The sequence below is a fragment of the Chrysemys picta genome, chromosome 5, assembly GCF_011386835.1.
Source record: "Chrysemys picta bellii isolate R12L10 chromosome 5, ASM1138683v2, whole genome shotgun sequence".
In the NCBI taxonomy this organism is placed as follows: domain Eukaryota; kingdom Metazoa; phylum Chordata; order Testudines; family Emydidae; genus Chrysemys; species Chrysemys picta.
In genome coordinates this window covers 89,950,247-89,975,161 of record NC_088795.1, presented here as the reverse complement: position 1 = coordinate 89,975,161, position 24,915 = coordinate 89,950,247, and the positions used below count along the sequence as shown (strand labels likewise).

Genomic DNA, 24,915 nt, shown 5'->3' with positions numbered 1-24,915 from the left:
TTTCTTATTGGCTATGTAACAGCTGGCTGCCCCACCCTCTGCAAGGGTCCAGGTGCCAGGCCTTTAAAGATGCAGTTACTACTTCCTTTCTCCCCATATCTCCTCAGGCTTTGTGTGTCAAACCACCCCCCAAACTCTTATAGGGCCATGCCATGTGACAGACAGGACTGACCAGTAGGAAGTACTGCCCTTAATGGGCAGACTACCCCACCACAAACCCCACATAGGGATTTTTCTGTGGTTACAAGTTCATAACTGCTTTAGCTCAGAACAAGCATCAACATTAATTGGTAATCTTTCCTTTATACAGGTTTCAGAGTAGCAGCTGTGTTAGTCTGTTGCCGCAAAAAGAACAGGAGTACTTGTGGCACCTTAGAGACTAACAAATTTATTTGAACATAAGCTTTCGTGGGCTACAGCCCACTTCATCGGATGCATAGAATGGAACATATTGTAAGGAGATATATAAACACATACAGAGACTATGAAAAGGTGGGAGTTGCCCTATTAACTCTAAGAGGCTAATTAATTAAGAGAAAAAACTTCTGTAGTGATAATCAAGATAGCCCATTACAGACAGTTTGACAAGAAGGTGTGAGGATACTTAACATGGGGAAAATAGATTCAATGTGTGTAATGGCTCAGCCACACAAGTACTCCTTTTCTTTTTCCTTTATACAGTTTGGGCCTTTGATCTTCAGATTCCAGTAACAGGTGACCAGTATATAATCATGCTCTCCTCAGGGTGTAGCTTCAAAAGGCTGGGGTTTTGCATAACTAGAGGTGGGAATTTGAATTCACTTCTCCCTAGAGATTTCCTGGGCAAACCACTTGACTCTGTTTGTCCAAAAGTCTTATGTTGTCTGGCCTATTGTTCAGTATAGTCCTTTGAAATACAGAACACTTCCCAGGGCTCACAATAATACATAACCTTTACATTTAATACAATTTACTCTAAAGATACTTATTTCAATCCAGTTTTTCAAGGATATTGCAGGAAATTGCCATATATGTCACATCTCCAGTAGACATCTTTTTCCAAGTAATCTAGAGGAAAAATAGAATTGATATTTCCTAACTACAGAGGAATAGAGAAAACATTTCTCTCATACTGTGGCTTTATGTAACTGATTTAAAATCCACTTGACACGTAGATCCAAATGTATTTCTCAAAAAAGTTTAGATACAATACAGTGGCACTTTAGGCAAAATGATGTACTCAGATCTGTACATAATGACCTAAGAAAAGCTAATTGAATTTGTGGAGTGAAGCTGAGTGTTTAGGAATTCTTCCATAGATCCATGTATATTCCATTCTCCAGATGGAGTAGTCCGTTTAAAGTGGGTGAAAGCAGCAGGAGGTCAAGTAACTTGCTCAAGATCACAAACTTCACTACTGACTGAGCTGTGGTCATAAATGCAGGTCTTTTCAGTTGATTTCAGCCCAGTGTTCTCTTTCCACAGTGTGGGGAAAAATGCTTAAACTCTGTACATTCATCTATACTCAGATCCTATACTACTGAAGTCAAAGTGAGCTTTGACATGGACTCCAAATGGGTGCAGGATCAAGCCACTAGGTAGTGAACCTCGCAGATTGTGCCATTGGCGGGAGGGAGGCTTCTGCATGTGGAAGGTGTTGAGGGGGCACGCTACAAGCCTGGAAGAATGCAAGGAAACACTGGGAAAGCAGGTTCCAAGTCTTTAGAGCCCAATGCTTTCGCACAGTGCTTCCCTCTCTGTGCTATGCCATATCATAACAGCATGGCTCACTCAAGAGAGATGCTGCCATTGGCTCCCGCCCTACGGCTATTCACACACTATATCTTTCTCCAAGGTGAGCTGTCGTCATGAAGGCAGAGTGCACCTGTAAGAGAAGCATTAACATTTGTGTGAGTTTCTTCTTGGACATCCACCATTTTTTTTGAAGGGATCATTCCCTGGCACCCTTCCCCTCAGAAAACCCTCAAAGCCAGCTTGATGGTGTGACATGAAGGGACTATGGTAAGCTCAGAGAACAGGAAGCATGCTACATAGCTGTTCCCCCTTCAGTGTATTTCTTCACATCTTTGCTCCCTGAAATGCACCACATAGGGGAGTATTTGATCCTTAATTTTCAGTTGCTTTCTCTTTGTCTTATAAATAAACTATGAAAATAATGACAACATTGTTGCTTAGTAAAAATAATAAAAGTCAAGAGAATAGATAGTGCTATAGAAACTAATTTTCATAACTGTCAAGTCTTGTTACATGTTTTCCTCATATCATAACAAACAAATGTTAACAAAAAGGGAAAAATCATATGCAGCTTAAAAATGCACACAGTTTTTCTGAAGCAGAACATTAGTAATGGAGATCTGGCATTGTAGCTATCTCAGACAGCTGTGATAGAGCTCACTTGTCAGAGTGGTGCTGCCTGCTGTCCGTCTCAGGGATTAGTTCTCTGAGCCAGCACGCTGTATCATGGTGGTGCCTCTCCTGCCACCTTCTCCACCTGCAGACCCATCTTAGCCCAGGAACCACTGTCTTTCATGACTCAGCCCTCCAGCCATGCCACCACCCCGTGTGGTCCCCCCCCCCCGAAACAGCGGTGTGTGTGTGGGGGGGAAAGTATCTCCCAGTTCTATAGTCCAGCCACTTCCCCCAGTGGTGAGGCACCCCTGCTCCTCCCAATCCCAGCCCAGGATCTGTAGCTAGCAGCCTCCTGATGCCTGTCTCTCTGCCAGATCTGCTTCAATTCCCTGGGCCACTTCCTCGCAGCCCAAGCACCGTTTTTGCCCTCTTCTCAGGGTCTCCTGGGCCCTGCCAGCAATTGCTCTGTCCAAGGTACTACAGCCTACTAAGAACACAGTCCTCTCTCCTTGAGTTCCCTACAGCAACAGATCCTGCTGTGCCCTGCAACTCCCTTTTATGTGAGCCTGCTGGGCCCTGATTGGTTGCTCTGTGCAGCCTCTATCTGATTGGCTGCTCCCGGCACAGCCTCCTTAGGCTGCTTTTAACCCCCTTTCTGGTGTAGGGTGAACACCCCATCACAACAACATTAGGTCTTTCTTTCCATGCTGATCAGGAAAGATCACTTCTTCACAGAGCTCAGAGACTGAGGGCTGGGAAAAATTTTGTACCCCCTGTGATGTAGTTAGGTTGACCTATCTCCCACTGTAGATGCAGGTAGGTTGGTGGAAGAATTCTTCATTAACCTAGCTACCACCTCTCGGAGAGGTGGATTACCTACACTGATGGGAAAAACTCCTTCCATCGATTACAGGGAGTCTCTATACTACAGCACTGTGGCAGTGGCAGCTGTGCCTTTGTGGCTGCTGTAGTCTAGACATATCCTGAGGGTCAGATCATCAGCTGGTGTAGATTGGTATAGCTCATGTAGGGCTGTTAAGATGAGGTGATCTTTCAATGGATGTTTTTTATTTCAATAGAGCTATTCTGATTTACCCCCAGTGAGAGTCTTGCCCAGTGTTTTGGACTACTAGGCTGCTTTGACTTTACATTTCTCAGTCTTTTAAGAACAGCAGCAGCTGTGGGCCAAAATCAGTGGTGACTTGCACCCTATGGAAATATGTTTATTCTCAGATTTGAATTTAGGGAACCATAAATTTCTTGGGTTGTTATCGTCGCTATAATCTCCTTTTGATATCATATCATGTATTGAAATTATGCCTTTCTTAAAAAAATGCTTCTAGTTCTAGTTCCCCACATATTCCCTCCTGTATCAACAGTCATTTGGAAAAGTCCGATGAAGTGGATAAAACAATAAAATATCCATCTCTGTAAGAGTCAGCTAAGTATTTTAAAAATACAGAGGGGAAGTTTCAATATTGGGAAAGAGATTTATCACCGTTAGAAAGCAAAGAAGATAAGAATTATTTTTTTACTTTAAATATGTGAAAATTGGGCTAAATTTATCCGTGGTGTAACTCCACTGGTTTCATAGGAATTGCTATACTGGATCAGATCCCTGGTCCATCTAGTCCAGAATCTAGTCTCTGACAGTGGCCAGCACTAGATGGTTCAGAGGAAGATGCAAGAAACCCATGGAGGCAGATGTGGTATAAGTCCACATTCTAACCCTAGTAGGCAAAGATTGGCTTAAAACATGAAGCATGAGATTTATATCTCCCTTACAATCATGTTTTTTCCCCTCTATGGATTAGCTATTATAACTTTTTATATTCTTGTTTTCCATAAAAATATCCAATCTCTCTTTGAATCTTGCTAAGTTTCAGTGGTTTTATCTATACTATAAATGCCCTTTTGAATCCTTGTACACTAGATTCAAAGCGCAGGACTAAGAAGTCTTTTCTCTTTTTGAGAAAGTAAAAAGTTTATGACTTGTGAGGAATGGAGATTTAAAAAAGGTGACAGCTATTCAGAAGGACTGCTAGAATAAAAGAAAAAGTGATACTTACTTGAACAAGAAGATCGGAACGGCCATATTGGGTCAGCCCAAAAGTCCATCTAGCCCAGTATCCTGTCTTCCAACAGTGGCCAATGCCAGGTGCCCCAGAGGGAATGAACAGAACAGGTAATTATCAAGTGATCCACCCCCTGTCACCCATTCCCAGCTTTTGGCAAACAGAGGATAGGGACACCATCCCTGCCCATCCTGGCTGCGAACCATCGATGGATTTATCCTCCATGAATGTATCTAGTTCTTTTTGAACCCTGTTATAGTCTTGGCCTTCACAACATCCTCTGTCAAGGAGTTCCACAGATTGACTGTGTGTTGTGTGGAAAAAATACATCCTTTTGTTTGTGTTAAACCTGCTGCCTATGAATTTAATTTGGTGACCCCTTGTTCTTGTGTTATGAGAAGGAGTAAATAACACTTCCTTGTTTACTTTCTCCACACCAGTCATGATTATATAGACCTCTATCATATCCCACCCCCAGTCGCCTTTTTTCCAAGCTGAAAAGTTCAAGTCTTATTAATCTCTCCTCATATGGCAGCCGTTCCATACCCCTAATCATTTTTGTTACCCTTTTCTGAACCTTTTCCAATTCCAAGATATCTTTTTTGAGATGGGGTGACCACATCTGCACGCAGTATTCAAGCTGTGGGCGTACCATGGATTTATATAGAGGCAATATGGTATTTTCTGTCTTATTATCTATCCCTTTCTTAATGATTCCCAACATTCTGTTTGCTTTTTTGACTGCTGCTGCACATTGAGTGGATGTTTTCAGAGAACTATCCACAATGACTCCAAGATGTCTTTCTTGAATGGTGGAGTGGGGCAGCTGCAATAAAGAGGGGTTAAAAGCATCCGTGGAGGGGGCTGCAGCTGGGAAAAAGTAGGCTGACTGGGAAGCAGCCACAGCTGTGGCCAGCTTAATCAGAGCCCAGTTGGCCCTTATAAGAGGGCTGTGGGCCAGAAACCAAAAAGAGTCTCTCTCTAGCTTCTGAGAGAGAAGGACCTGGCTGCCTGTGAGCTGAGAAGGGTAACTGAGGTGGAGCAGTGCTGGGGAGCTCCAGCTTGATTAAACCCCAGGCTGCAGGCCTAGAAAAGGGCCTATGAAAAGGTACTGGGGCTGCAGAGGGGCAGCCCAGAGATAGGACCTGTGGCCTTTGCCTAATTCCCATTACCTATGATGAGTGGTTTGCAGACTTCAGTCTGCCCCAGTGAGTGGGGGCTAGATGGTGACTGGCAGTAGCCACTGAAGCAAGGTTGGGATAGACGGTTGGGGGTTCCCCTGGGTGTGGAGACCCAGATTGTGGGTTACTGCTGGGGGCAGAACCCTAATGTAGAGGGGCACTGGGGTCTGGGAGGGACCAGCGGCAGGTGAGACACTGGCCTGCAGAGGGTGCTCTGGGCTGGAAGAGCTAATTCCCAGGATGACCAGCAGGAGGCACCACACAAGTGAGTCGCACCCTGCTACAAGTAGTAACAGCTAATTTAGATCCCATCATTTCATATATATATATATATATATATATATATAGTTGGGATTATATTTTCTAATATGCATTACTTTGCATTTATCAACATTTAATTTAATTTGCCATTTTGTTGCCCAGTCACCCAATTTTGAGGGATCCTTTTATAGCTCTTTGCAGATTGCCTGGGACTTAATTATCTTGAGCAATTTTGTATCATCTGCAAATTTTGCCACCTCTCTGTTTACCCCTTTTTCAAGAATACGTTGAACAGGACTGGTCCTAGTACAGACCCCTGGGGTACACCACTATTTACATCTTTCCATTCTGAAAACTGACCATTGATTCCTACCCTTTGTTTCCTATCTTTTAACCAGTTACCAATCCATGAGAGAACCTTCCCTCTTATCCCATGACTGCTTACTTTGCTTAAGAGCCTTTCGTGAGGGACCTTGTCAAAGGCTTTCTGAAAATCTAAATACACTATATCCACTGGATTCCCCCTTGTCCAGATACTTGTTGGCCCCCTCAAAGAATTCTAGTAGATTGGTGAGGCATGATTTCCCTTTACAAAAACCATGTTGACTATTCCTCAACAAATTATGTTCATCTATGTTTCTGACAATTTTGTTCTTTACTGCACTTTCAACCAGTAACTGCCAGGCTCACCTATGGAGCCCTTTTTAAAAATTGGCATCACATTAGCTATCCTCCAGTCCAGGAGTAGGCAACCTATGGCACGTGTGCCAAAGGCGGCACACGAGCTGATTTTCAGTGGCACTCACACTGCCTGGGCCCTGGCCACCAATCTGGGGGGCTCTGCATTTTAATTTAATTTTAAATGAAGCTTCTTAAACATTTAAAAAACCTTATTTACTTTACATACAACAATAGTTTAGTTGTATATTATAGACTTGTAGAAAAAGACCTTCTAAAAACGTTAAAATGTATTACTGGCACGCGAAACCTTAAATCTGAGTGAATAAATGAAGACTCGGCATGCCACTTCTGAGAGGTTGCCGACCCCTTCTCCAGTCATTTGGTACAGAAGCTGATTTAAATGATAGGTTACAGATGACAGTTAGTAGTCCTGCAATTTCACATTTGAGTTATTTCAGAACTCTTGGGTGAATACCATCTGGTCCTGGTGACTTATTACTCTTTAGTTTATCAGTTTGTTCCAAAACCTCTTCTAATGACATTTCAATCTGGGACAGTTCCTCAGATTTCTCACCTAAAAAGAATGGCTCAGGTTTGTGAATCTCATTTAACTTCCACTTTTTAAAGGATGCCTTTTTGCCTCCCACTGCTTCTCTTACTTTGTTTAGCCACAGTCGCTCTTTTTTGGTTCTCTTACTATGTTTTTTAATTTGGGGTATACATTTAAGTTGAGTCTCTATTATGGTGTCTTTAAAAAGTTTCCACGCAGCTTGCAGGGATTTTACTTTTGGTGCTGTATCTTTTAATTTCTGGTTTCAGAGTAGCAGCCGTGTTAGTCTGTATCCGCAAAAAGAAGAACAGGAGTACTTGTGGCACCTTAGAGACTAACAAATTTATTAGAGCATAAGCTTTCGTGGACTACAGCCCACTTCTTCGGAAGAAGTGGGTTGTAGTCCACGAAAGCTTATGCTCTAATAAATTTGTTAGTCTCTAAGGTGCCACAAGTACTCCTGTTCTTCTTTTAATTTCTGTTTAACTAAGCTCTGCATTTTTGTGTAGTTCCCCTTTCTGAAATTAAATGCTACAGTTTTGGGCCACTGTGGAGTTTTCTTCACCACAAGGATATTAAAATTAATTATATTATGGTCACTATTTCCAAGCGGTCCAGCTATATTCACCTCTTGGACCTGATCCTGTGCTCCACTTAGGACTAAAAAAATCAAGAATTGCCTCTCCTCTTGTGTGTTCTAGGACTAGCTCCTCCAAGAAGCAATCATTTAAGGTGTCAAGAAACTTTATCTCTGCATCCCATCCTGAGGTGATATGTACCCAGTTTCAATATGGGATAGCTGAAATCCCCCATTATTATTGAATTTTTTATTTTAATAGCCTCTCTAATTTCCTTGAGCATTTCATAGTCACTATCACCATTCTGGGCAGGTGGTCGGTAGTATATCCCTATTGCTATATTCTTATTATTTGCGCATGGAATTACTATCCATAGAGATCAGATGGTACAGTTTGGTTCATTTGATTCTATGCTTTCTTTCACATATAGTGTCACTCCCACGATAGAACAGGTCATTCTAGTCTTCTGATATATTTTGTACCCTGGTATTACTGTATACCATTGATTATTCTCATTCCACCAAGTTTCTGTGATACCTATTCTATCAATAGCCTCATTTAATAGAAGGCACTCTAGTTTACCCATCTTATTATTTAGACTTCTAGCATTGGTATATGAGCACTTTAAAAACTTGTCACTTTTTAGCTGTCTCAGATTACACGATGTTATTGAATGAGACTTTTTTCATGTGACTTTTTTTTCTCATCAGATCTTACCTGTATTTTATCATCTTCTATACTCTCCTCCTTACTAGGACATAGAGAATCTCCATTAGTAGATCCTCCCCTAAGGGATGTCTCTGTCTGAACCATGTGCTCCTCCACACTTTTGGCTTTCCTCCAGCCCTTAGTTTAAAAACTGCTCTATGACCTTTTTAATTTTAAGTGCCAGCAATCTGGTTCCATTTTGGTTTAGATGGAGCCCATCCTTCCTGTATAAGCTCCCCCTTTCCCAAAAGTTTCCCCAGATCCTAATAAATCTAAACCCCTCCTTCCTACACCAACATCTGACTGTCTAACTGGCCCTGCACGTGAAACTGGAAGCATTTCAGAGAATGCTACCATGGAGGTCCTGGACTTCAATCTCTTACCTAGCAACCTAGATTTGGCCTCCAGGACCTCTCTCCTATCCTTCCCTATGTCATTGGTACTTACATATACAACCACTACCGGCTCCTCTTCAGCACTACACATAAGTCTGTCTAGATGTCTCGAGAGATCCACAACCTTCGCACCAGGCAGGCAAGTCACCATGCAGTTCTCCCGGTCATTGCAAACCCAGCTATCTATGTTTCTAATGATTGAATCATCCATTACTAATACCTGTGTCTTCCTAATACCTGGAGTTCCCTCCCCCAGAAAGGTATCCTCAGTGCGAGAGGATACCACATCATCTGGAAGGAATGTGGAATGAATCTGATCCTGATGGCAATGAGCTCAGAACAGCCTAATACACAAAATGTATTCTTCTGCATGATTATTCTTTCTTTGAAACAGTATATTGGCCATGTTGACTGCAAGGGATGAACCTGCTAGGAGAGGAAAAAATATTTTCAAGAACAGTAGACAAAATAAATGTTAGAGGAAAAAACTGATAGAAAACATCCAGAATATCCACATAATCATTCTATACGTATTTTGAAAGTTCCAAGGACAATCTAAAAGACTGTAAAATGTCTTCATTTTAGAAAATGGTTGAGAATTAAGATGTAATAATGAAGAATTATTACATTTATTAGCATGAAAATTGAATTTAGAACAGTGCCTTTAATTGATTTGATAGTTCTTTTCTTAGCTTTTTATGAATGAAATTCTGTTACTAAGTTTTTGTCTCATTTGATGCTTACTCAATAATTAACTAATCTCTGAAGTGAATGCAAATGAGATACTGTTTTTCATCAATAAGACGGCAATCACAAGGTAAAAATATTATTCTTTCCTATGATAAAACCAAAAATTAACATAATCATAGAATATCAGGGTTGGAAGGGACCTCAAGGGTCATCTAGTCCAACCCCCTGCTCAAAGCAGGACCAATTCCCAACTAAATCATCCCAGCCAGGGCTTTGTCAAGCCGGGCCTTAAAAACCTCCAAGGAATCATAATCCCTGATTACAACTACATACATATTGATTAAGGAATGTTTTATGTTTTTTCTTAGTAATAAAGTTACACTATTGATAGCCTTTGGTTTCTGGTGGAGAAGGGCTCATTTGGGCAAGTGCTTTGAAGGATAGGATAAAAATTCAAAATGATCTGGACAAACTGGAGAAATGGTCTGAAGTAAATAGGATGAAATTCAGCAAGGACAAATGCAAAGTATTCTACTTAAGAAGGAACAATCAGTTGCACATATACAAAATGGGAAATGGCTGCCTAGGAAGGAGTACTGTAGAAAAGGATCTGGGGATCATAGTGGATCACAAGCTAAATGAGTCAACAGTGTAACGCTATTACAAAAAAAAAGCAAACATCATTCTGGGAGGTATTATCAAGAGTGTTATAAGGATGACACAAGAAGTAATTCTTCCGCTCTACTCCGCGCTGATTAGGCCTCAAGTGGAGTATTGTGTCCAGTTCTGGGCACCACATTTCAGGAAAGATGTGGAGAAATTGGAGAAAGTCCAGAGAAGAGCAACAAAAATGATTAAAGGTCTAGAAAACATGGCCTATGAGGGATGATTGGAGAAGAGAAGACTGAGAGGTGACATAACAGTTTTCAAGTGCATAGGAGGAGGGAGAAAAATTGTTCTCGTTAATCTCTGAGGATAGGACAAGAAGCAGTGGGTTTAAATTGCAGCAAGGGCAGGTTAAGTTGGACATTAGGAAGTCAGGCTAGTTAGGCACTAAAACAAATTGCCTAGGGAGGTTGTGGAATCTCTGGAGTTGGGATTTTTAAGAGCAGGTTAGAAAATCACCTGTCAGGGATTGTCTAGATAATACTTAGTCCTTCCTTGAGTGCAGGGGCTTGGACTAGAAGACCTCTTGAAGTCTGTTCCAGTCCTAAGATTTTTAGAGCCCATATTTTTAGAGCATATATGTTAATAGCTTCATCAGTGGTCTGACAGAGAGGCAAACAGCATATTATGGCCCTGATTCAGCAAAACAATTAAGTTTAAGCACCAGGTACGCCACGGAAGTCAATTTGTAAATTAGATTAAATTGAGATGTATTGAATATAGTAGTGAGGACAGTTTAAAGACCTACAGTGATGAGCAATATGGGCAGAAAATAAAAGGAAAGTTATACTAGTCACATGCATACTAATTTATCTGGGGAAAAATAATCTAAAATACAGATATTTAATAGGGGAAGGTAACTGAGAAAGCAGTAATGCCAGAAGAAACAGGATGATAGTGGACAACTGATTGCACTGCATCCTCATAAGGGTAATTTGGCACAACAAAAAAGATGTTCACAAGTTGGAGAGAATACAGAGAAGGGCAACAATAATATCTCAGAGCTGCAAGGATTGATTAATCAGAATCAAAACAACTAAATATATAGCTTGGTTAACTGATAACTAAGGGAGAGAAGACTGGTATCCGTTTACAAGCATTTGAGGAGTATAAAGACCAAAAAGGAAAAGGGGTTGTGTGATTGATAGATTTGTAGCTGACTGTAATAACTTATAAATACTGTATCTTGACCTCATTGTTAGGATATTTACTGTATGAGCTGTTGGATTAAATCAACAGCCCTGTTAATTTAAACAGGAAGGCAACACAATGACTTGAGAAGTCCTCCAACAATACTTGTGGGATTGATACAAGACAATGGGAGAAAATTTGGTTGGAGGTTGCAGTGTCAGGGAAGTTAGATTTACCAGGGTCTTCATTTTAAGGATGGTAAGGCCTAAGGTAAGGTAGAGATTCATATAGATATTCTGTTTTAAAATCCTTTTTCTCGTATGTTATGCATTGTTCCCACAGTTCAGATTAAATAATACTTTGTTCTGAGAAGGCTGCCTGGTCACTTTATTCACTACCGGTCACAGCTCCCAAAGGGCAGAGCTGCAGGTATGTAACCTAGTTAGACCTGTTGCGGGTAAGCACGGTTGATACACAGGGTACTCTAGCCCTGGACCTGGTCTAAGAGTGGGAGAATCACAGGATTCCACCTCAAAGAAGGTAAAGGCATGAGGGCTGAGACCTGAGGGAATGCACTCGGAGAAACCAGAGAGAGAGGGTCAGTGGTGCAGCTAGCCCTGTAACCATGGCAGATTGTAGCAGAGTATCAGGACATATAACTAGGAGGCTCTTGAACTCTTGGTTGTAAAACTGTTTTGGGGGCTTCTGTGGCAGTCAGCCTTTCTACCAAACAGGGGTGGGCTGCTTGGGCTTAGGAATGAATCCCTTAATGATCTCCTTTAGTTTAAATCTAAGTCTGTTATGTACATTCTGACAACACTGAAAAAGCTCCTGTTACTTTGAACAAAGATATATATATATGAGAGAGAGAGACCATGAAAACAGCAGCAAAGCTTACACAAATGAATGTAGCACCACTGTGACACAGAGGCTCATTGGTGCCAATGGGCAAAGGGTTCACTGTTCTTTACAAGCAAATATTGTCTCAGACTTGACAAACTCACTATACCTAACACATCACTTCCATGGCATTTATCCATGAACGGTAGCATGTGAGGTCTCCAAAATGAAATCTTGTAACTTACTGATACTCAGAATCATTGCAAGATGTGTTTATTGGTAATAGTTAAAGAATAATTTAACTATTGAAAACGATGCCTTATGGTCTTGGAATAAAAGTTTGTCATCAGGCAATCATATGTCTCAGTGATGGCCTGTCCAAGCGGGAAGGAGTAGTCACTCCTACCTGGTCAGCCAGTGATGTAATGCAAGGGTCAATTGTCTACTGTTGCCCCATCCCAGAACTGAAAATGGAAAACAAAGACAACTGCAAACAATCAAAACTAATTGGAGGTAAAAAGGAACATTAGAACAGACAGGGGATCACCCTGTCCATGAATAAAGACAAAAGACTAATTTGATATATTGAAGGGTGGAGAAAGTCACTCTGCATCCATTCACTGAGGAGACATCCTGTTGAGCGGAAAGGTGTTTCATGAAAGATTGGATCCTGGTTCCTGGGAAGCCAATCAGCTCTGCAAGAGATTGAACTTGGGGGAGGGGGACATACTTTATTAGATAGGAAAGGTAACTATTAATAAATGTAGGTCCTAATTTGCATTTTATTGTTTTGTATTGTAACCACTTGTTTCCATCACTATCTCTTGTTTCTAGTGGAACCTCTATTCTATCTGAAATAAAGTTTTTGCTTTATTGTAAGTGCTTATAAGTGTGGTGTGTTACACAAGAACAGTGATTTAATGTAAAACTCGTAAACTGGGGGGAACAGTGCTCCTTTGGGAGCAGAGGATGTGGGATTTCTGAGAGTAGCCAGTACCAAGGGCTGGATATTACAGGGGAATGCTTCAAGGGGATTCAGGGACTGAGGAGCACCTCTTGTTAACCTGCAAGGCAAAGACAGGGCTGGCAGAGCCCAGAAGAGTGTGCTTGAGTGACTTTAAAGCTGGTGGTATTAGGCAGCTAACCTCCAGCCACCACAGGCAAGACTCATGGTGGTACAGGGTAACAAGGTGAAGTCTTTAGTACCCAAAGAACCATCACACCCTGTTAAGGCTGATTCCCTACTCTCGCACTTTGCATGCAGAAGGTGGGGGCCCACAAGGATTCTAAAAATTAATACTGGCCGCTTCAGGCTTGTAGTAAACTCCCAAGATTACAGCTTTTCTCTGACTGTGGCTGGGTAGATGCTGCCACTACCAAGTGCAAAACCCCTTTGAGAACCCAGGAAGGTGCACTTGAGAATTCCTTCCTTAGAGGTACCTTCAAGCCCTTTCACTCCCCTCTGGGGAAGAGCTGAGAACGGGGAGGAAATCAGCTGTTGTCACCAGCTAATTAAACAACATGAGCACAAACCTCTTAGGACACACAAATCCAATCCTGTTCTTAAAGGTAAATTTTATTAAAAACAAAAAAAGAAATACATCTGGAATCTCAGGCTATTGCTAGATATTTTTTTTTAAATCCACTTACAAGGATTAGCATCAGAATAACTTTCTTGAGGTCCATCTTAAAGGTTACAAGCAAAACAAAAGCATTTGGAATTAGCACAGAGGAATCCACAAGCCATAAAGAGATAAACCTAATCGCATATTCCTAGACATTTCCTGAGCTACTTACATATCTGGGGTTTCAAATGAGTAGTTTCTAGGTATGATCGGATGATTTTTCATACCTGGCCCAAGCTCTTACAGCATAGCGTCTCTGTCCCTTCTCTCTGGGAGAACAACACAGACAGACAAAAGGGGAGTCTTGTTTCAAATGTAAAAAGTTCTAGCCTTCCCATTAGCTCTTTTGGCCAGGTGCCCACTCACTTCCTTTTACCTATGCATGCAGTGAGACTTTTTAACCCTTTACAGGTAAAGCAAGTCAAGAACAGCTACTAAGAGGGATTTTATAGCTACTGGCTGGGTCCATAACATGGAGCTACCCGTACCCTTCATTTATCACACCCCCACTTCCAGAATTCCTGTTTTAAAACTGTTTTCAGGTTCCCAATCAGCATACAGTGTTTCTGAGTGACTCAACTGGATTTTTATCTGTTTAGGAGGAGTTAACAGATGTGTGACTGAGCTGTCAATCAACATCCCTCTCCTCCCACCAGATGTTGTTTCACTCAACGTCTTTGGATGTGGAAACAGCATACCTGCAGATTTAGGAAAATAGATTGTCCCCCTCTGTCCAGCCATTCTGCAATACAAAGGAATCCCTTGAAAATTTAGTGAACTGCTCTCTTAACCACAAGGTATTGAATATTGACTGCCACTTGGGCCTGGATACTGTGATTATTGGCACTTTAGGAATGTATGCAGTAATTAACTGCTGATGAGCAAATATTATAATTTTGTTATCTCCTATTGTTCTCACTAAAATAGCTTTAAATACTGAGCTATTAACCCCTTTCTGTTGTTTCCCATCTCACATAATTATTTCACTAACATTACTAGTTTCCTACGTTTACCAGTTTTACTACAAAAGTGATCATTGTGAAAAAAGAGTAATCAGCAAAACAAAACATACTTTTACTTCCTCAGAAACTGATCTCTCCATTTTACTTTTCCATAGCAGCCCACTGGGGAGTCTTCTGTTTGCTTTATTACCAGAAAATACTACTTTTGTTGCAAGTGCCAGAGATATAGCTGTTCCTTTAAATTTAGAACAGCGAAAATAGATACATTTCCATTGTTCCAATGGAGCAAGAAAACAGTTTCAAACTTCACAAACAATCAATCTACTCTGAGTATAGCAATTATTCTTACTGCCAGCAGAAGGATAATTTACTGCCACACAAAAGCTTGAAATGTTAAATGAGCTCTTGAAGAATACTGGTATATCTCCTCCAGATATTAACAATAAGGATGTGATGCCAGCTTAAACTAGCAAGATAATGTGAGCACTCAGTTATTAACTCTTCCTTAACAATGCCAAAATGTTCAGATATTTGGAATAGATAGGATAAAGAGCACATGCATCTATCACTGACCAACGTTGGGACAAGATTAAGTCAGAGCCTTAGGTTTGAGCTTCCTTCTTTGTGTTAGATTTTGTCACAACTTAAAATATTTATTAGGTGAAGTTTTTGTATTTTAAGTCCCACTTTTCAAAACTACATTTAAAATTCTCTTCCAAATATATGATCTAATATAATATACGTCTTGGAGCTATCGTGTTGTGTATTCCTCAGGACTGATTGCTTCAGAAGATAGGTAATGGACATATAGAGACTATTGCATCTAGGACACTGATGTTGGGTCAAATCCAATCCACATCAGTGCTGACTGAAATTCATGATCACAGGTTGTTTGGTAGCCTCTACCAAATCTATCTAACATAAACCAGACTGTGATCGAACACCCACCTTGCAAATGCAACTACCGGGGTTTAGTTGGCAATCTTGCCAGAGAATCAGCATAGGGACTGAACAAACCTCTTCCCTCTTGGGGTTTTCCTTTCGGTCCAGGGTGAAAGCAGACTAGTGAGGCAGTGTGGAGGAAGCTTGTACTGCAGTTTCCCGTGCTGCATCTGGTCTGTGAACTAAGAACAGTTTTACGTTTGTTGGGCTGACAGTTTCACACCTTTCATGAGCACTACATTAACTTTATGAAAGTATTTCAGAGCAATATATTAATTAGTCCTCAGGCCCAATTATCTGTTCTGTTTGAGTTATACTAGGCTTAGGAATGTTTGGATGCCAAGGCAGTTTTATGCCAGATTTGCACCACCCTATATTTTGGGTTGTCTGTGGTCTGGGCCAAGGACAAGTTAGCAGCCACTGGGCTGAAGGAGCCATTGCAGCAAATAAGAATAACTGGAGTGGAGCAGTGTTTTGACCATGCTCCCTTTTCTTAGGGCTTGTCTTCACCGCAGAATTAACTTAGGGTATGTCTACACAGCAATAAAACACCTGCAGGTGGCCCATGTCAGCTGACTCAGGCTTGTGGTGTGGGGCTATAAAATTGCATTGTAGATATTTGGGCTTGACCTGGAGCCCAGGCTCTGGGACCTCCCCTATTGCAGGTTTACAGTGCTGCTTATGCTCGGCCTGGTAATCTGACCATGGCAGTGTGGATGTAAGCTAATTGACTCGGGCATTGCTAGTCCTCCACTGCCTTCCTACAATTTCCCCTGGACTGTACTTTCTTGCTATCTACCAACTCTCATCTTCTACACTGGAAGTTCCCTACCAGCCCACATATATCAGTTTGGTGTTTAAACACCACATTGCATGGGGATCTCTGTATCTGCAACATTTATACTATGCTTCCACCGCACTTGAACAGAAGAGATGGCATCCAGGAAATCATCTTCCCAGGTTGCTGCCAGCTGGCCAGATGCTGACATGAAGGTTCTGGTGGACCTCTGGTGTGAGGTCAGTAAGAGCAATGATTTGGGGAGATCTACACAAAATGTACAGTTCTATCTCCAAGAAGCTGGCAGAGGAAGGGACTCAGTGCAGGGAGAAAATTAAATCTCTTAAGAACATGTACCAGAAGATCAAAGTCCAGAAGTCCTGGTCTGGCAACACCCCTAGAAAGTGTCTGTTCTACAAGAGGCTAGACTGGGTGCTCAAGTGAAGACTCCATGTGAGTTTAATGTTTGGAAAAAGAGGTCCCAGAGAAGCTGGAGCAGACACAGGGAGTATAGGAATTAGAGGGTGTGGAGCAGACACCAATGGCGTCAGGGCACAGCTACAATGACCTCAGGCTGGAGTCCCAGGATCTCTTCAGGGAGGAGATGGAGGGATGGACTGGGAAGGACACAATTAAGAAACCAGCATTGTAGTAGATGGGTAAGACGCAAGTTACTGCCTTTGTTATTTTTATGGGGGCTACTACAACACAAGGGGTCTGGCTTTGTTTGTTTATGACTACTCTCATTATTGTGATGGGTGATGTTACATGCTATGGGGTGGTCTTTTCATGCAAAGCTTCACTTGAGGCTGGAAGAACTTACATTTTCCATGCCCCTCTTTTCTCTTCCTGTCCTCCCATCCCCAGCCATGTGTGATCCAAGATGTATTCCAAGAGAGGAAAAAACCATTTAAACAGGCAGTCAGTAATTTATTGTGGCACACGTTCCTGCATACATGCAAAGAAGGGATTTTTAGTATAAGATGAGGAATGCCAGCAAATTCAAGAAACAGGTGGCACAAGCATCTGTTTGTCTGTCTGTCTGTATGTCTGCTTTTCCTCATACAGGCCCTAGCATTAGAGCATTATCAGAGGCATTCTAGATATTAAGTCTACTGCATGACTTCAGGGTTTAAATTAAATTAAATTCATTGGAAAGAGTTTCTTGCAACATCAGAAATTCTGAGTAGACCAAACCAAGCTGAAGCATCACACATGGTAAGAAGATGACATATTCAGGACATACTTAAAGGATGTCAGCAGCAAGACTTTCACATCAAGTGACAATATGGACACGACCTCGGAAGAGAAAAAGACAGTGACCTAGAGAAATATAGAGAATGAAGCCAAATATATCACCATGATACTCAGAAACCTGAACAGACCAGCACAAGACTAAAATAAATGATGGAAATTTGTGGACAGCCTGTGCACCCAAAGGTGTAGGAGGATAAAAAATTAAGAAAGATGACTTGTGACAGTATTAAATCTGGTACTATTGGTCCAGGATCCTGCTGCCTCTGGGGGGCAGAAACACATCTGTGGAGGTTCTGTTCTGCTGCATCCTAGTGCAGCATCCAATTTAAGTTGGCCTGGATTTTCTTACAATCCTAGGTAATGATACAGGAGAACTCAAAGCCTGCTACTATTTCAAAAACATTTAGAGTCTTCACTTGTGGGCAATGTTCCTTCTAATTTGTTCCATCCATGTGCGGAATGAATTTTGTTATGTGCCGCACCAATAGCGAGGTAATGTGCAGATGTGTGCCACCAGTGCAAAAAAACCCCTAGATATATGTTTTTAAAAAGTTCATAGGTATGGAAGAAAGAATATTAAAACAAGGGATAATTAACAAGGTGCTCTGCTTAAGATGTTTAGCTAATATGAAATCAAATAAAAAGAAAATTAACACTGCCCTTCGAGTACATGTATTTTATCATCCTTTCTAACAATTCAAGCTAGTAAACACACCAAAATGTGGCATACTGAAAACAGCTATATAAATAAAACAAAGTCGTGCTCGTTAAGTGAAAGCATAAAAAAAATGCACCAGAGGCCCAATTTAATAATCTACTCCTACCATAGACCACTAAATCTTCAGGAAAAGCTGCTCTCGAAAAATGAAGCATCTGCCAAAACACTAGCATGCTATGGACTTTTGCAGTTCAGTAAACTATCCCTCTTGTATGCATATTATCTGCACACACAGCTTAGCTTTAAGATGCTAAACAAATCTATGAGTCAACTGGAAATAGTCATGCTCTCATCACAAATATTAATACAATATTTTAAGGCATTCACTCAGATTTATACAATTTCTCTGGGATGTCAACTCTTAATCTGATTAATACTGCACACACATAGAACAGTAAAAATAAGTAATAAAGCAACACAGATAGCAAGCAAAACCACAAACAAACAAGTGATAACATTGAAAATACGAAGGGAAGTAAGACATCAAGTGGTGGGTTATGGGTATTTAAATGAGTGTTTAGGACCCACGCTGTGCAAGTGCAACAGAGCCCTGTAGAAACAGGCGAAGTTAAAGTTCTCCTGGTTTCATATTGTGTGTGTCACCAACTCAAAAACTCAGAGAGAGAGGCGTGTATCTCCCCAGCCGCTGCGACCCAGCCGTGGCCGGGGGGGGGGGGGGGGGGAGGCGGGAGGCGACTGAGCTGTCTGGCCGCTGCAGCCCTTCAAGCCCCAAACTCCCCACTGCCCCCTCCACTACCACCTATTCCCCCCACACCACCAGCTTACATGTGCATCCTCCTCTCCAGGGTGCAGTCACCTAAGTAGTGGAGCCACACTTGCGCAGCTCCACTAATTAGATGCACGGCCCTTGCTGCCCTCTTGAGCGGCCGTCCAGGTGCGTGCACCTTAGAGGGAATGCAGCTTGTGGGTACACCAAAGCAATAATTGTCTTGCAAACATCAATGATGGCAGCACTGATCATTGACTTGCCAACACTATACTGATTTATTAGCCACTAACCTGTAGCAATCTGGGATAACCAGCTTCCAGATGGCAATAGCAACCCACTTGTGGACTGGTATAACTTCCCTCATTTCTATGTTCTGGGTCTGAAGGGCTGAGGCTGATTCCTCAGGTGGAAGTTCTGGGCCTGCTGCTGGTCATCCACATCTGCAGATGATGTAGATCCACCACTCCTCCAAACCAGCAGTCAGCATGGTGGGAATGCACAGCTATTAAAACACACATCAGCTGCCTTCACTCCGCCATGTCTGCAGTTTGCATGATCTCCTTAGCAAGGCATGTTGCTGTCTTCTCAGGGTGACAAGCCCTGCCAAAATGTCCTCTACCATGTCTTATGCCCTGTATCTCCACCCAGTTTCTGAAATAGGAGTTGCATTAATGTCAATTTTTGGATCAGGCCATCAATCAGAACAGGATCTATGCCTTGACACTGGTTGGAATGGAGGCTGCAGACAGAAATTGTTAATGTGCCAAGCTGGAGGTGGTTTACTTACTGAACTGGTTGGTTAACACAAGTGCCCAAGAAGGACAGAGGAGTTCTCCCATAATATACTATGAAATAATTTATAGAGTGGTTCACCTTAGAGCTGCACTAAGAACAATGGGATGTGACCCCAGAAGTCCTAGTGCCTCAAAATGAATAGAGTCCACCGTGGACTCAGTTGAGTGGATACCCTTGAGTACAGCTTTGCAGTGTGGATGCTCAGAGTCAAGTGCCAATCATCCATGTTAACACTAGAGTGAAGATATTAACCATGCCTTGGCACACTACTACAGTAGAGGTTGTGTGGGAGAGTGGCATAGAGCTGGCTATGCTGGCTCTATGCCATCGGGGGAAGGCCCTGTGGTGGATATGGAACTGCTATGTAATAATCTAGGAATACTGATCTGTGATAATTGTGTCAATATTGTATAAGACCTGGTCTGTGAGATAGTCACTGTTTAGTTATACTAGGTTATTGGGTTTCCTCTATGAATGGGTTGATCTAATGGGTGTTGGAAAACCAACCATGAAAGCAACACAATAGCTCTAGGTAAGCAGCCTCCTAACAAACCCTTGGGGAGCAATTACAAGACAATGGCTGAGCTATTAGCAGTAAAGATACTATTTCCAGGTTTCAGCCCAAAGCTGCACAGAAGGTTTGCCAAGGCTGGGAACCTATAGATCAAGGGGACAGTAAGTTGTTAAAAAGAGTCTCTGGACAGAGAGGGAGGGGAAGTTGTCAGAGAGCTATTCCTGGGGAGAACAGCTGGCCTGGGACACAGACAGATACTGTGGGAATGTGTGAAGTAGTTGGGTCCATCCCAAATTTCCAGGGGATGATAAGCATTAATGGAAGCTAGATATAGGACTACATCTTTCCATGAATTTGTACAGGACCTAGTATGTTGTGGGTACTACCATCATATAAATAACAACATTGAAGGATTCTGTGAGCTTTAATATAAGAATAAATGAAGCAAGATTATAGAAAACAAGACAATTTATATTAACTTTCAGTGAGGAAACAACACAAATCTCAGATCCTTCTCCCAAGATATGCAGTCATAACACAAGGGCACACAAAAACCCACACAAAACTGGAGTGAAAACGAGTTTTTAGGCTCACCCCAAAGATGTACATCAGTGAATAACCTATGACAGAGTTTTTCAGACATGCAGAACATCAGTAGGAAAGGACCCTCTTAAGATTTTATGTCAGGATGTTCAGCTGTTCCATATTGCTGCCAGTCTCCGCTTTTTAGGCACCTATACAATTCCCATTGAAGTCGATGGAAAGACTTCAATGGGAGCTGGACCAGGCCTTTAGATGGGATAATATAGATAAGCGGCAGCTCAAAAAAGGCTGCACAACTTTTGTGGATGAGAGCTGTCTTCTAAGTGGTTTTAAATGTTTGTACCTTCATCACAGTAGGTGAAAAGTTGCTGATACCATGTTCACTTACAGAATTAGTGCTAAGCTATATACCTCTCATACAGTATAACTTTAGATATGCAGGGCCCAGGGAAATTAATTAGAGATACCTAAATACAAGATCAAGAAGTCTGAACATAGTCCTAAATGTACAACAATATAGGGAAATATTAAATGATTAATTGATGAAGAGCTTAACACCAACAACATTCCATGTACTGCAGTTAATATTTAATAGTTTTCACTGGACTGGAAAATAAAGCATGAGAAGCAAGAACAAAATTAACAAGATGTGGATATGCTAGTGGGTAGGAAGTAGCAGATATTATCAACTGTTAATACTTGAATCACACAAGAGATGCTGTATGCTATATTCATTCAAGTTATTACAATTCATTGGCAGTAAATAAACTTTGAATTAGTCCAACAGCTTCAAAGAAGATTCGTAATGCTTTTAATCCTTCCATGCACAGGTTGAGATTCTCTCTCTCTTTAATAAACAAAAGTATAGTAACTGCAAGCTTATATGAATCCTATGAATAATTCAAGTCATGAAATAGCTTTAAAACTCTGAGTTCAAATTGATGCAAATTCCTATTGAAATCAATGGAAATTTTGTCTGAATAAGGAGGGCGGGATTAAGGCTTCAGTAAAGTAGTACTGAGGAAATGTATATGTCTAAACATTTCTTTCCAAGATGACAATGAATTTGCAGGGGATTATTACAGTTCTTGGGTGGTTAATTGGCTTGTAGCCTCATGCACCTGATGCAAGCAGTAATCTCCCAGAAATGCCCAGCCTTCAGTTTTGCTCAAGTGCTCAAAACCTGGATTACAATTGATTTAACCATTCTCTGTGGGATTATTAGGATTTTGCCTCATTGTTTTATTTACTACTAATAAAGCTATTTTTTCATAATGGTTCATACCAGGAAACAATTTAGTATGTGATAATACTCTTATGGGTTTTGTTGATCTTTCTTTCTTTACCAATATAATGGGAGTAGTCACTGTGAATAATAAATACGAAGAATGAGCTTCTCTTTGATGGTTGAGGTGAGGGATGTTTGGTTTTTGCAGTCATCATGAAAAGGAGTACAATAGATTGTCCTCTAGAGTAGGGGAGTAACAAGGGAAGGTGGTGCTTCCTTCCACCTCAAGAGTCTGAGAGACTCCAGGAAGCTGGAGAGGAAATTGTGGGCTTTGTGGTTGTTGAGAGGACTGCAAGGAGATTTTGGAGGGGGTTGAACTGTATATTTTGACAAGGGATTTTATGTTTCTGTGGTGCTTAGGAGCTCACGGTGTATAGGTGACCTTGACAGCCTTACCTTGCTGGTCTCTATTAGGCTCTTTGATGGCTACCATTAAAGGTTGAGCAATATTGCCACAAATTGGGAATATTGATATCTGGGGAGGAGGAAGGAATCAATTGCTGTCCCTGTTGTGGTGGGCAAGGGAAGGCAAGGTAGGAGTATATCATTTGTTCGGTGGAGACCAGTTGTGCTGGGTTTAACATTAGTCCTGTCATCTCTGGGGGTAGGGTATTGGAGGACATAGCCCTAACCCTCATGATTTATGCTGTTCAATGTAAATAATCAAATTACTACCACCCCTAACCTGGAATATGAAAGATGTCTCTGATTTTGCTTGTATAACTAAGATATGGCTGGATGACACTGCAGTATTGGTCAAGAGATGGCTGAGGAAGAGATGCAGCAAGCTGACCAAAACTGACGTTAGGGGCAGGAGGTCTCCAGCTCAGCTGGATTGATTATGTCCATCTAGCATGTGATGGAGTTAGAATAAGACCAGTCTTGGTAAATACGCTGCAATCTTGCACATCCGAATCCCAAGCTGAGTTAATTTATGTTCCTCTCTGTGGTGGCTTTGGAGTCACCAAGACCAATTGTTCTGAATTCCCTCAATGTCCAGGTGGATGACAACTCTTTAGAACTGGCTCGGGAGTTCATGGCTACCCTGGAAACCAGTGGACTGTCCCAAGTGACTACTGCCTTGACAGATATTTGGTCACACTGTGGATGTTGTGATCGGGCTGAAGTTGGAGGAGAGAAGGATGGAGATGATACCTTTGTCATGGACTGGTCATTACCTCCTGCATTTTAATGTCCAGGCAAACCTCCCCTGCTGGAGCAGAGAACTTATTTGACTGGTTCACCCTCAGGGGCTAGTGTAATCAAAATAGTTTCAGGTCTTTGATGACAACTACTCCAGCACTGCCAAACCCAAAAGTTCAAAACTCATGAGTCCGTGCATGACACTGGCTCAAATACCATGAGATTTTCATTTCAGATCACATTCGTTTTGGTCTGTGTTTTTGCTTTTTGAACTTCCCCTCTGATGCCAGTGTGTATGTGTGTTTGACAGTTACAGAGTTGCCAGCTCTCCCAAATTTATGCAGTCCAGTGATTTTGGCCCCCGCTGCAGGAGGACTGCGTGATGGTGTGGAGCTTCCAGCTTCACCCCAACCCCCCAGATTTTAGTTAATTAATTCTGTCCCCCACTAGCCCCACATCTGCCCCATCCAAGCAATTAATTATGCAGTCCCCAGCCACATCAATTTTGGTTCCCTAGTCCCACATCTGCTCCCTGTCCTCTAATTCTCCTGCCTCTCCAGGGGTTCTTCATTCTCCTCTCCCAGGCAGGGGAGGGGCAGAAAAGGACATCTCTGTAGCTACCTCTAGGGTAGCAGCTCCAGAGGTTCTTCACTCCCTTGCCCTATCTTCCTCTTCCCAGACGTGGTGTTGCAGGGATGGAGAGGGGAGGGATGAGCAGAGGGCAGCCATTTTTTCACAGGAAGGGAAAAGGAAGGAGGGAACAGAGCCACTCTGAACTGCTGGACTCTTTTTGCTTCCTCTTTCCCCCTCTCCTCCTGTGAGAATGGTGTTGTCTGCTCGCTCTCCTCCCTCTTCTACTTAAAACCTCCTCTGGGCTTCTGTGGGCTGGGGACAAGCTCTTTCTGCCTCCTTCAGCAACTGTCATTGGCTGCTGTTCCCAGGAAGATGAGCAAGTGGGGAAGTTAGCCAGTGAAAGAGATTTTTATCTGGGCAGGACTAGAAATCATGTGAGGGCTGGAACTTCTTGTGTCATTCCAACACTGGCTCCAGCAGGGGCCAAAATAATGTTTCAGACAGAATATACATATCTTGATTATGAGAACCATTACACTGTGGAATAGTCTCCAAAAATAAATGGTGGAAGGCCCAACCCTGAAGACATTTTAAACTATGCTGGTCAAAAGTACTTGAAATTTTAGTGTACCTTGCATTGGCAAATAATGGTTTAAATACCCAACCAGTCGTTTTCATCTCTAATTTCTGTGATTCTATATTCTTTAAGTCACAACACTCTGATGTGTTATTTAAGTAAGTGGATTTTCTTTTATAATTCTAAATGTTAGCAGGCTGTGTTTATAAAATACATAATTCTCTAATATGGGGATTCTAGAGTGAGGGGGGAATTCTAATTTTCTCTCTTTGTAGAATACTAGAAATTGCAATTTTGTCAATTCAAGGTAATACTGTAAAATGTGTATCTTACTTCAAGAGGAATAGTACACTTGCAAGCAGCAA

At 41.8% G+C, this 24,915-nt stretch overlaps 1 protein-coding gene across 4 annotated transcripts in view; it reads left to right on the top strand.

Moving 5' to 3' along the window:
- TRMT9B (tRNA methyltransferase 9B (putative)) overlaps positions 1-24,915 on the top strand; it is a 46,046-nt gene that overhangs the window by 6,847 nt on the left and 14,284 nt on the right. Inside the window, exon 1 of one of the 4 annotated variants that reach the window (XM_065596888.1) lies at positions 7,564-24,708. The exons of the other annotated variants lie outside the window; for them this stretch is intronic. The gene's annotated coding sequence lies outside the window, so the exon portion shown is untranslated. Of the gene's footprint in view, positions 1-7,563; positions 24,709-24,915 lie in introns of those variants that run through there. 4 annotated transcript variants of the gene reach the window in all.